This window comes from Lactuca serriola, chromosome 9, assembly GCF_051521515.1.
Source record: "Lactuca serriola cultivar US96UC23 chromosome 9, Lser_US96UC23_V15, whole genome shotgun sequence".
Taxonomy (NCBI): domain Eukaryota; kingdom Viridiplantae; phylum Streptophyta; class Magnoliopsida; order Asterales; family Asteraceae; genus Lactuca; species Lactuca serriola.
Window position 1 is genome coordinate 117,544,704 of NC_136416.1, and position 12,098 is coordinate 117,556,801.

Sequence of the window (12,098 nt, forward strand, 5' to 3'; positions counted from 1 at the left end):
AGTTGGCAAGCCAACTCGGCGAGTTGGGTCAACTGGAAGTTGACTTTGACTTTGACTCTTGGTTTGGTTAGGGGTAAATGGCCATTTTACCCTGAGGTCGGTTAGCAGTATTTGACTGAGTGTTTTGTGGGAGTTATAGCCGGAGGATTTCCGGAGCAGCGGCAGCAGCAGACAGTCAATTCCCACACAGCCCAGCAGCTACTTCGAGGTGAGTTCTCCTCCCAGTAGGAACGGGTCTAAGGCACCAAGGTCGACCCGTGTAGACGATATGTTAGCACCAGAGTGTGGGCCAAGCCCGTATCTCTTGGTTCAGTCGATTATGATATATGTGCCAGTATGATAGAGTTGTGCGTACTTGTTTTCTGTGTGATACTTGTATGATATGGGTTAGCGGTTGAGTGTGGGAAAGGCCCGTATCTCTCCGAGGGTGGAGTGTGGGCTAGGCCCGTATCTCCCAGATAGTAGAGTGTGGACGAGGCCCGTATCGCCCGGCTAGTGAAGTGTGGACAGGGCCCGTATCTTCATGAGTGTGGGCGAGGCCCGTAGCTCCTAGCTGAATGTGGTATGTTGTATGCTTGTATGGTATGTTGTACTATGGGGGAACTCACTAAGCTTTGTGCTTACGTTTTTCAGTTGTTGTTTCAGGTACCTCTTCAGTCAAGGGGAAGGAGCAGGCGCGGTAGCGGCTCATCACACACACTCCTTGTTTCCGCATTTATGAGTTTATCCTGGGATTGATACTCTGATATTTTGATTGTTTAACTATTATGGATTTCAAGTTTGGTTTTCGTTGTGAATGGTTTAATTAAGCAATGTTTTAATTGTGATGTTTTCTAAAGTAATGTTTTAAAACGAAATTTTTGGACGTGAAAATTTGGGTCGTTACAATAAGGAGCTGAGAAATTGTGGTCAATTCCTTTTTCTATGAAGAATTTCTCAATGGTGGAATTAGTGAATTCCGATCCATTGTCAATTCGGATTCTCCTAACTAGGAGTTTGATAATAACTTCTATTCCATTGATAAAATGATGAGCTCTGAGGCTATTTCGGATTTTAGCCTTAGGAAGAAGACCCAAGTGAACCTTGTAAAGTCATCAACAATCACAAGAATGTATTTCTTCTGATGAAGACTTTCTACAGTGGATGGTCCACAAAGATCAATGTGTAGAAGCTCCAATGGTTCCGAAATGGATTTTTCGATGATAACCGGATGACCCTTCTTTTATTGCTTACCACACACACAAGCAGCACACAAATGATCATTTTCGAATTTAAGAAGAGGTAAATCTCTCACCATTTTGCCAGATACGAGATCATTCATGTACGGAAAGTTCAGATGAGCGAGCCTTCGGTGCCACAACCAACTAATGTCAGGAACAGCTTTGGTGAGAAGGCAAAGGGCAGTTTGCCAATAATCATGTTGATGTCGAGTGGGTACATGTTCTTGTTGCGAAGCGACTTGATTAAACACTCTTTCCGATCTTCAATTATTACATAGTTGTACTTATTGAAAAATTCCACACATTGATTTGAATCAGTGAGCTGAGCAACACTTATAAAATTATGTTTCATATCAGTTACATACGCCACATTTGAGATAGAGAAGTTTCCATTAGTAAGAATTTTGTAACCATGAATTTGGGAGTTGGAGTTGTTTCCATATGTCACGTAACCAGCGTTTGGAGAAAGGTTTAAATATTGCAGAAAGTCTTTCTGCCCCGTCATGTGCATGGAGCAAGCACTATCAATATACCACATTTTTTCTTGCTCTGAACCACAATATGATTGCAAAATTAGTGAGCAATGGAGTTTTTAGGCTCCTAATTAGACTTTGGGATGTAGGCATGGGCTTTGGACTTTGATTGTGACTTGGGAACAATTTTGTGTTTCCAGATGATACATTTTGAGTTCTTTGGAAACAGACAGAAGGCTAATGTCTTTTCATCTATCCAGTAGTCATATTCAATGACTTGAGGGTTATAAATAGTCTTCTTTGGACCTTTGACTTTCGGAGCGTTGGAAACAGTTGTAACCTCCGGAATTGTTGTTTCATCAATGAGAGATTTGACTTACCACACAAGATTTTTCTTTGAAGATTTTGAAAATTTTGTTTTCATTGCGTTTGTGGATTTGCTTGATGACACATTGGTTTTTGAAAGATTGGGTTTAAAAATTGTGCCATCAGATTTAGCAATAAAAACTGATGAAACAGTCTGAGGAGAAGTGTTTTGGACAGTCATGGCATTCACACGAGATTTAGGCAAAGTGGAGTTGACTACTTTCTTGGGTTCTACATGACCGAGAGATTCAGAAGGTCTTTTAAGGATCTTAGTGGGAGTGAAGGAGATTTGACTATGGGTTGATGCATGAGAATTCCTAGATACACTCCTTGTGGAGTTTTCAAGGAACTTGGAATTTTGTCTAGTCTTAACTTCCTTTTTATGTGCATTCCGAGCTTCTAATTTGGGATCTACAATATCCTTTCTATTTAGCACTGGTTTTCTCTTAGGGTGAGATGAGGATGATGAAGTTTGTCCTACGGATAGATTACTAAACTCAGGATTAATTGGAACCAATTTCGTTTTTGAGACGACTAAGGAATCCGATTCGCAAGAATCAGAGGAGACACAGCTTGAATTTTCAATTTTATCATCTAAGGATGCCCATGCAAACTCAGAGGTAACAGTTTCTGTTGTCACCGGAATGATTTCTTCAACAACATAGTTGTTCAGATGATTGTGCCTAGGAACGTAATCTATACAATTTGAAACATTGTGATGAAATTTTGTGGTCCGATTCACGTCTAGGTTTATCAGAGGCGGAAGAGGCGTGGAATTGGGGCATTTGAAAACAATAGGTTGGAACTCAGGAATTAAGGACTCAAAATGGTATGTGGTCTCATGAAGTGGTGACTAGAGAGAAACAGGGGTGTCCGAATGTTTGAAGTTCAAAACCTCTCCCATGAATGTCAAATTTTGCAATTCCTTCAAGGGACGAGCAATTGGTTTCGGAAACTCGCTTCCAAGATCAGGTGCTTTAGACCATGGATGACGAAAATTATGAGTCATCCGATCGTTCTCTTCAAGCATGTCTATAGAATTATGCAAGGCATCTACCTTAGCATTGAGACGTTTGTTATCAGAAATCAAAACATTTCGTTCAGTAGGTGATTTTACATTTTTATTTTAAAATGATACATTCATCGTTTGACATTACAAGTTCACGCTCTAAAGACTCGATTTTCAATTTTTTATCCTCAAAACGTAACCTAAGACGATTTAATTCACACTCCTGCTTCTCACTCGCTTGTATGGCAGACTTTTAGGCTTTATAGATGGTGCTCATATCTCTTTGAATCTGGGTTAGTTAAGGTTCACAGAGAGACAAATCAAAATTATTATCAGAGATCATAGATTTTACCTGCTAAACGATGCTTCGACCAGGTGGATCGTTGGTGGCTATGTAGCAATAGTGAGGTTCAGCAACATAATATTCATCTTCTTACCCAGATGACCAATACCCTTCATCACATTCAACAGTTTGTCTTGCCATCAAACACATATTTCTTCCAGTTACCATGTCATCATCATCCCCGGATGACCAATATCCTTCAACATCTCTTGCAACCGTTGTTACAAATGCTTTTTCGCTTTCAGCCATCTCTTGAGCTTTTCGGACGTAGTAAGCAGAATCCTTGATTTTTGGTTTCTACGGAGTATCAGCCGGACAATCTTTAGCAAAATGGTTTGCATGTCCACACTTATGACACACAATTTTTTGTTTGTCCGATTTGGAACTCTGAGAAGGTTCCGAAGTAGATTTTGGCTTAGTGATGTTTGGTTTGTAAGCAGGAGGATTTTCCGAAGTTGGTTTAGGTTTCGGAGCTGTTGAGGATTGTTATGGTGAGGAGCATGGAATCGGTTTTTATATGGTTTGTAAGATGTATTGAAAGGACGTTTGTATTTCACGGAGAGTAGAGCAAACTCTTGTTAGAAACGGAGTTCAGAATCCATGGCTTCGGAATCATCAACAGGATAGTTTTGTGTAAGTAAGATGGTTGTGGAGGATTGAACAGATGGAACAATGGGTTTGAAAGGGTCCAAAATAGACAAGTTCGGAATGGTTGGTTCAAAAGAACTGACAAGGGAAAGAGGGCCTCTGTAGAGTTCCCTTATGGTTTGAGCAGCATTAGACTAATGTCCTTGAAGTTCATCAAAAAGTTGATAGAGCTTTAACTTTTTCAAAGAACCATTACTTTGGAGACAAGATTTCATGTTTCCCCATCCTTTGCCGAGACTGTTTATGAATTTGAGATTTTACTCCAAAAGAGTTCGGACAATCCCATGAGCAGTCATGTTGTTGACCACAATTCGGTAACGGTTGGAGGCTAAGGCCACTGATTCACCAGGAGTGGTAGTGAAGGTATCGAAGTCGTTGACAAATAAGGTGAGGCGCTTGTCTTTCATATTTTCCGAACCTTGAGTCAGGTCCTAAAGAGTGTCCCAGATCTCTTTGGCTGATTTGCACAACTTGATGTGCTCAAAGAGTGAAGGAGGAACACCAAACACCATTTCTGAGAAAGCAACTTGATCAGCATGCAGCTTCCCAATATCATCTGCAGTTAGAGGAGCTGGACGAGCTTCATCTTGACCCATAAGCTGAGCAGCATCATCTCTCACAACTGTTCTCAGAGGAACATGAGGACCTTCTTTGACGGATCTCCATATTTCTTCACCTTTATCTTTGGCTAGTAGAAATCTTTCCATTCTAACTTTCCAATGATCATATTCTTCCACAACTAGTAATGGGGCATGTGTAGGGCCACCCACACTATTTGCAATTTGCATTGAAATCATTTGTTGAGGACTAGAAGCAGCCATTGAAGTTAAGATATCTTCCAGCTAAAGTGGTATATAGAAGAATTTTTATCCTTAACACGGAAATGGTTGAAATACCAAGGTAATTTCAAACCAACTATAATCTGATCTTATGGATTCAAAGGACAGCCACTCAAGATCTGATACCAATTGAGAGAACAAAATAGATCTGATGTGCAGGGACAAAGTTTGAAAACTCAAACCTTGAAAGAATGCTTAAGATCAATGTCTACTTGCTAATAAATGTTCTAGTTAAGCCTGGATAGACCAGTCAAGTCTAAGTTAATATATTCAACAAATGATCAAGTCATAAATGAAGAATGAGAATAAATGATCAAGGTAAAGCTAATAAATGAAGACCAAGAAGAATGTTTGAAAGAAAGTTGAAATATCTTAGTAAAATGCCAAAGGTGAGTGAATGATACGTCTCTTAATATTGCAATGAAAACTCCTTTAAATAGGAGTAAATGAAACATGGTATAAACCAATAAACATACATAGGACTGGATAAAAGGAACAATTCTTACATTCTGATTGTCCAAGTTGACAAACATACTAAGTCCTATGAAATGTCTAATCCTGCAAAGAGACAAAAGTAATTAATACAGAAAGAGACAACACAGCTTCTCCGAATCACCACACATTCCGGACATGAAGTCCATTCCGAAATGTCTTCACACCTGAACTTCTAATCAACTTCTCTCCATGTCCGGACAACTTCCGGACTACTCTTCACTTTGGAACTTGATGCTGACTCCGGAATAATCACTTGGACTTAGGATTTCTAGAGGTTCACTTTCAGGTTCCAACAAACAGGCACATGCATGGCTCAACAAGGCCATGGCTCAACAAGAAAACAAGGTGGTGCAAGAGGAGAACAAGATGGTGCAAGAGCATCCCTCTTGACTCATCTCTTCATCATGTGGCGCAACAAGGACCCCTTGTTGCTCCATATCCCTTCCAAGTGCTCCAAACTCCTTCCAGGTGCTCCAAACCCCCTTGTACACGATCCATTCCTTTGGCACTTGATTAGTTCCTTTGTCTGATGATCCATTCCTCTCTTAGAAGATTTGTTCTTTAATCACATGCTCCATGAACCCTAAGTGCTCCATTGAGGTCCAAGTGCTCCAAATGCTCGAGTCACATTTAACAATCTCCACCTTGACTTGAGCATCCTCTGAACTCCACCTCGAACAAGAACTTCCTATCCCTTCCTATAATTAGTCTCCGAAGGGACCTACCTCCTGTTAACATCAACCAAGTCCAAGCAAAGATTGAACTTCTCTGTGGGCAACGACTTTGTCAACATATCTGTTGGGTTGACCTTGCTATCAATCTTTAGTATTGAAAACTTGTCTCTTTCTAGAATATCCCTAATAAAATTCAGCCTGACATCAATGTGCTTCGTCTTGTCATGATACACAGGATTCTTTGCAAGACTCAAAGCACTTTGACTGTCACAATACAAGACAGGTTTCTCCACCTTCATACCAAGACTCTGAATAGGTCCTTGCAATTTCGTCATGAATATGTACTCGGATTCAGTTGTAGACAAAGCAACAGTATCTTGTAATGTTGACTTCCAACTGATGGCACATCCGAATAAAGTGAATATGTAGCACGGCTGTGACCTACGCTTCAATAAGTTACCACCATAATCAGAGTCACATATCCCACCAAGTCACTCTTCGTATTTGCTCCATACACCAGGAAAAAATTTGTCGTTCCTTTCGAGTATCGCAAGATCCACTTTAGCTTCCCAATAAGTCTTCCCTGGATTACTCATAAACATGCTAACCACACTAACTTCATGAGCCAAATCAGGTCTGCTACAAACCATAGTATACATGAGACTTCCAACAACAATAGAGTATCGAACCCTGCTCATGTACTTCCTTTGTTCATTAGTAGTGGGTATAGTGCTTGGACCAAGTTTAAAGTGAGCCACCAAAGGAGTTCCAATTGGCTTGGATTGATCACAATTGAAGGATTATAGAACATTCTCAATGTACTTCTATTGAGAAATACACAACCTCCCTGATTTTCTATCCCTTTGTATCTTCATCCCCAGTATCTTCTTTGTTGCTCCCAAATCCTTCATCTCAAACTCATTCTTCAAGGTCGCCTTCAAGTCATTTATTCCAGCCATGTCTTTGGTTGCGATAAGCATATCATCAACATATAGCAACAGATATATGTAGGAATCTGGTGAGAATTCCTTTGAGTAAACATAATTGTCAAACTGGTTCCGAGTGTAGTCATTCGAGATCATGAATGAATCAAATCTCTTGTACCATTGTCGTGGAGACTGCTTCAAACTATATAGGGATTTCTTCAGCAAACATACATGGTCCTTCTTAGCATCAAGGAAACCTTATGGCTTGGACATATAAATCTTATCTTCTAAATTTCCATGAATAAATGTAGTTTTCACATCAAGCTGTTTAAGCTTCAGATCAAATGCACTCACCATGGCCAACTGAACTCGAATTGTCTTGTGCTTCACAACCGGTGAGAACACCTTGTGATAATCCATTCCTTATTTATGAGAGAACCCTTTTTCCACCAACCTTGCCTTGAACCTAGCGGGTTCAACTCCTGGTATCCCTTCCTTCGTCTTAAATATCCACTTGCATCCAACCGGCTTTACTCCCTTTGGTAATGGAACAAGATCCCATGTTTCATTATTTTCTAAAGATTGCATTTCTTCCTTCATGGCCATCAACCAGTCATTTGCTTCTTTACTCATCGTAGCCTCTTTATACGATTGAGGCTCCTCAGTGTCAATTTCTTCTCTAGTTGCTAAAGCAAAAGCAACGGAGACAAGTTCACCTGAATTTACACATCCCACATATCTGTCAGGTTGTCGAATAACCCTCTTCGATCTTCTCCATGCTATAGATTCAGACCCATCATCTTTCTCGACATCAGCACCACTGGACGAAGATCCCATGTGTTGCTCTTAGGTTTCATCTTGTCCAGGCTGTTCACTGCCGCCTTTCTCTTTGTCACTTATCACAACTCTGTCTGGAGTTTGAGATACAAACTCCACCTTCTGGCTAGCACCCTGATCTTTGTTCCCTGCTTGACTTGTTTCACCTCCTCCCTGGTTGCCCATGACAGATTCATCAAAGGTCACATCTCTGCTCATGATAAATTTAGGAGTTCTTCCTTCTTCTGTACACCATAGTCGATAACCTTTTACTCATGTCACATATCCTAGAAATATTCACTTCTTTGCCCTTGGCTCAAGTTTACCATCATTCACATAATCATATGCGGGGCATCCAAATATACATAAACCAGAAGAGTCAAAGGGTTTCCCGGACCATGCCTCTTGAGGAGTCTTCATGTCTATTGCAGTTGATGGTGATATGTTCACCAGATAGCATGCAGTGTTAACTGCTTCCGCCCAGAATTGCTTGGATAAGTTAGCAAATATTTGCATGCATCTTACATGTTGCATGAGTGTTTTTTTCATACGTTCTGCCACTCCATTTTATTGTGGTGTGAGTCGTATAGTACAGTGCCTCACTATACCTTCTGCCTTGTAGAAATTATCAAATGGAGCATTGTAGAACTCCAACCCATTGTTAGTCCTCATATTCTTGACCTGTTTTCCAGTCCTTTTCTCAACCATGGTCTTCCACTCCTTGAACTTCCCAAACACCTCATCCTTCGTCTTCAAAAAGTAAAACCAAAACTTCATTGAATATTCATTAATGAACATCACGAAGTATGAGCATCCTCCTTGAGAATTTACTAGTGTAGGACCCCATAGATCTGTGTGAACATACTCCAGGATTTCCTTGCTTGTGTGTTGACCGGTACCGAACTTCACTTTGCGATGTTTTCCCTTGACGTAAGCTTCAGAAAAATTTATCTTTCTAGTAGCCTCTCCACCAAGCAGTCCCTGTTTACTTAGAACTAACATGCCCTTATCACTCATGTAACCCAACCTACGATGCCACAACTCTGTCTTGTCATCACCTTCATTCAAGGATTGGGAGATAGCCACCATTCCCATAACTGTATCGCCTTCTAGGATATAGATTCATCCACGATTCATCTTCCATTTCATTATAACCAGGAAGCCTTTGGTCACTTTGATCCAGTCGCCTTCACCAGCGTACCTCATCCCATTCTTAGCCAATGTGCCAAGAGAAATTAGATTCTTCTGAAGTTTTAGAATGGACCAGCAATCTAACTTCCTGACCATGCCATCATGCATCTTGATCTGCACCGTGCCACTACCTTTGATACTGCTCACCCAATCATCACCCATCTTGACTGTGTCATCCCACTCTTTGAAGGAGTCAAACCAGTCACGATTATACGTCATGTAATAGGATGCTCCATAATCCAAGACCTAAGCATCAGCACAACTTGATGTACACACAGTCAGTACATCACCATCGTCCCCTTCATCAAACTTTCTGGAACCACAACAACAGTGTTATTGCTGCTTGATTCACTATTGGACTTCCTATTCCTCATTTGTGGACAATTTCGCTTTAAGTGCCCCTTCTCATTACAGTTATAACATTTCATGTTTGATGAACCTTTAGACTTTGATCTTGAACATAATCTCCCTCTGTTTCCCTATTTCCTCTATTATGTCATCATCTCCCTACAAACAAACCGAAACCGGATACCTCCTCTCCACCTGAAACTTTTATTTTTGGTTCCTTGGACATCAGAGAGTCCTTCACATCATTCACAGTGATCGTTGTCCTACCATAAAGCATGGTATCAACAAAATTCTCATATGAGTTAGGAAGCGAACATAAGAGAATGAGCGTCTGATCTTCATCTTCAATCTTCACACCAACACCTTATAGATCCAAGATGATACGATTGGAGTTATCCAGATGATCTTTCACTTGGTTACTTTTAGACATTCTGAGAGTGTACAACCTTTGCTTCTGATACAACCTGTTCGTCAGTGAGTTGTTCTGGTATTTGTCACAAAGTTTATCCCAGAGCACAGAGGCAGTTGTTTGATCAACAACCTCCTTCAGTACTTCATCTGTCAAGCTCAATAGAATGGCACTATCTGCCTTCATCAGAATATCCACCTTCTTATCAGCCGCCATGTCCTTTGGCAGTTTTTCCTCTCCTTCCAGTGCCGCCGCACATCCTTGTTGAACCAGAAGAGCCCTCACGTTCACCTTCTACAAAGTGAAGTCATTTGAGCCATTAAACTTCTCCAAATTAAACTTGTAAGTAGACATCTTCAATCATAGGAATACAAACCGCAACTCTGATACCACTTGTTAAGAAGTAAAGTGGATAACAAGCAAAACAAAAAGAACACGAGACACAATATTTATGCGGTTCGATCAATGTGACTTACGTCCATGGGCAGGATAGGGTATTCTTTATTTCAGAGCTCTCAACACAGAGGTTACAAGTACAATTACACAAAGATTCACGTATCACTTTAGAATTCCAGATACAAAATGACCTAGCATGCATCCCTATTTATACTTGAGGGATCAGGCCTAAAACCCTAATGGGCCAAGCCCATTGGCCCATAGGCCCATGAAGGGTGTCAACCAATCATAATCCGCCATGCAACATCTTCTGGAACATTCTTGAGCATTATCATCTTCTAGGCATACTTGGATCAACATGGCACATCAAAGGAATCAATATGGCGCATCATGTACCAAGATGATCCATGACGGCACAATAGCTTTTTCATGGCTCAACATCAACCCTAGTTGGCGCAACAGGGATCTAAATGGCGTAAGAGCATCTAGTATGGCGCACAACATCAATCTTGGAGCAATAGCATCACCATGAGCAACAGACACATGTATGGCTCAACAAGTCCATGCATGGCTCAACAAGAAAACAATATGGCGCAAGAGGAGAACAAGATGGCGCAAGAGCATCCCTCTTGACCCATCTCTTCATCATGTAGCGCAACAAGGACCCCTTGTTGCTCCATATCCTTTCCAAGTGCTCCAAACTCCTTCCAGCTGCTCCAAACCCCCTTGTACACTTTGGCACTTGATCAGTTCCTTTGTCTGATGATCCATTCCTCTCTTAAAAGATCCGCTCATTTGTCACATGCTCCATTAACCCCAAGTGCTCCATTAAGGTCCAAGTGCTCTAAATGTTTCATGAACATGATCTAAATGCTCGAGTCACATTTAACACACACACACACACACACACACACACACACACACACACACACACACACACACACACATATATATATATATATATATATATATATATATATATAACCTTAAAAAACGATTTATTTTAAAATTATTTTAATCAATTTTAATAAATCTTTTGTAGCTTTGTTAACTTTTTTACTAATTTTGTTTTTTAATAAAAGAAATTTAAACATTAGTTTTTAAAATTATTGTTTTAACATTTACTTATTTATATTTGTTTTTATGTATTTTTTTATAAAATTTCATCATATTTACAAATTGATTTTTTAAAGATCTATTTTATATAATTTTACATTTATTACCTTTTTATAAAAATTTCTAATATTTTTATTAAGTTTTTACAAAATTAGTTTTTTCTGAAAACATGTTTACAAATATTTTTATATCTTTATTTGTTTATGATTACTCCGTTTAACAAATTAGTGTTTTTTTAGAAAAAAAAAATTTCACCTTTTACTTCTTCATTTCCATTGATGTTCTAAAATTATACAAAAAAAAAACAATTTTTTTAATATCCATCATAACATATTATTGTTAAATTTTGTTTTGTTTAGTGAACTAATTATGATTGGTTATATAAAATTTGATGGTGATTGATACATAAAAAAAATAAAAATATAATTATAACGAGTTATTTATATTTCAGTTTATTTTAACAACGTATAATCATTAAAAAACGATCAGTTTTCTTCTAATAAACAGAGAATGGCGGAGTCCTTTGGTGTCCCCGGTCCATAATTGGGGCATCGCAATCACTATTTTATCTCTTGTCTTTTTTCGTTCATGGTTTAATATTCTGGTGTCCTTGGCATAGAGGAACCACACCAATCCATCCCGAACTTGGTGGTTAAACTCTACTGCAATGACGATACTGTAGGGTAGGTCCTAAGGAAAAATAGTTCGATGCCAGGACGATAGAAAACTTCACACCTCCCTTTCTTCATATTTTTTTGATATGAAAAAAAAAATGCAAACTAAAATCAAAAGGTCGTATTATTCAAAACCTCAATTATGACTAGAGCTG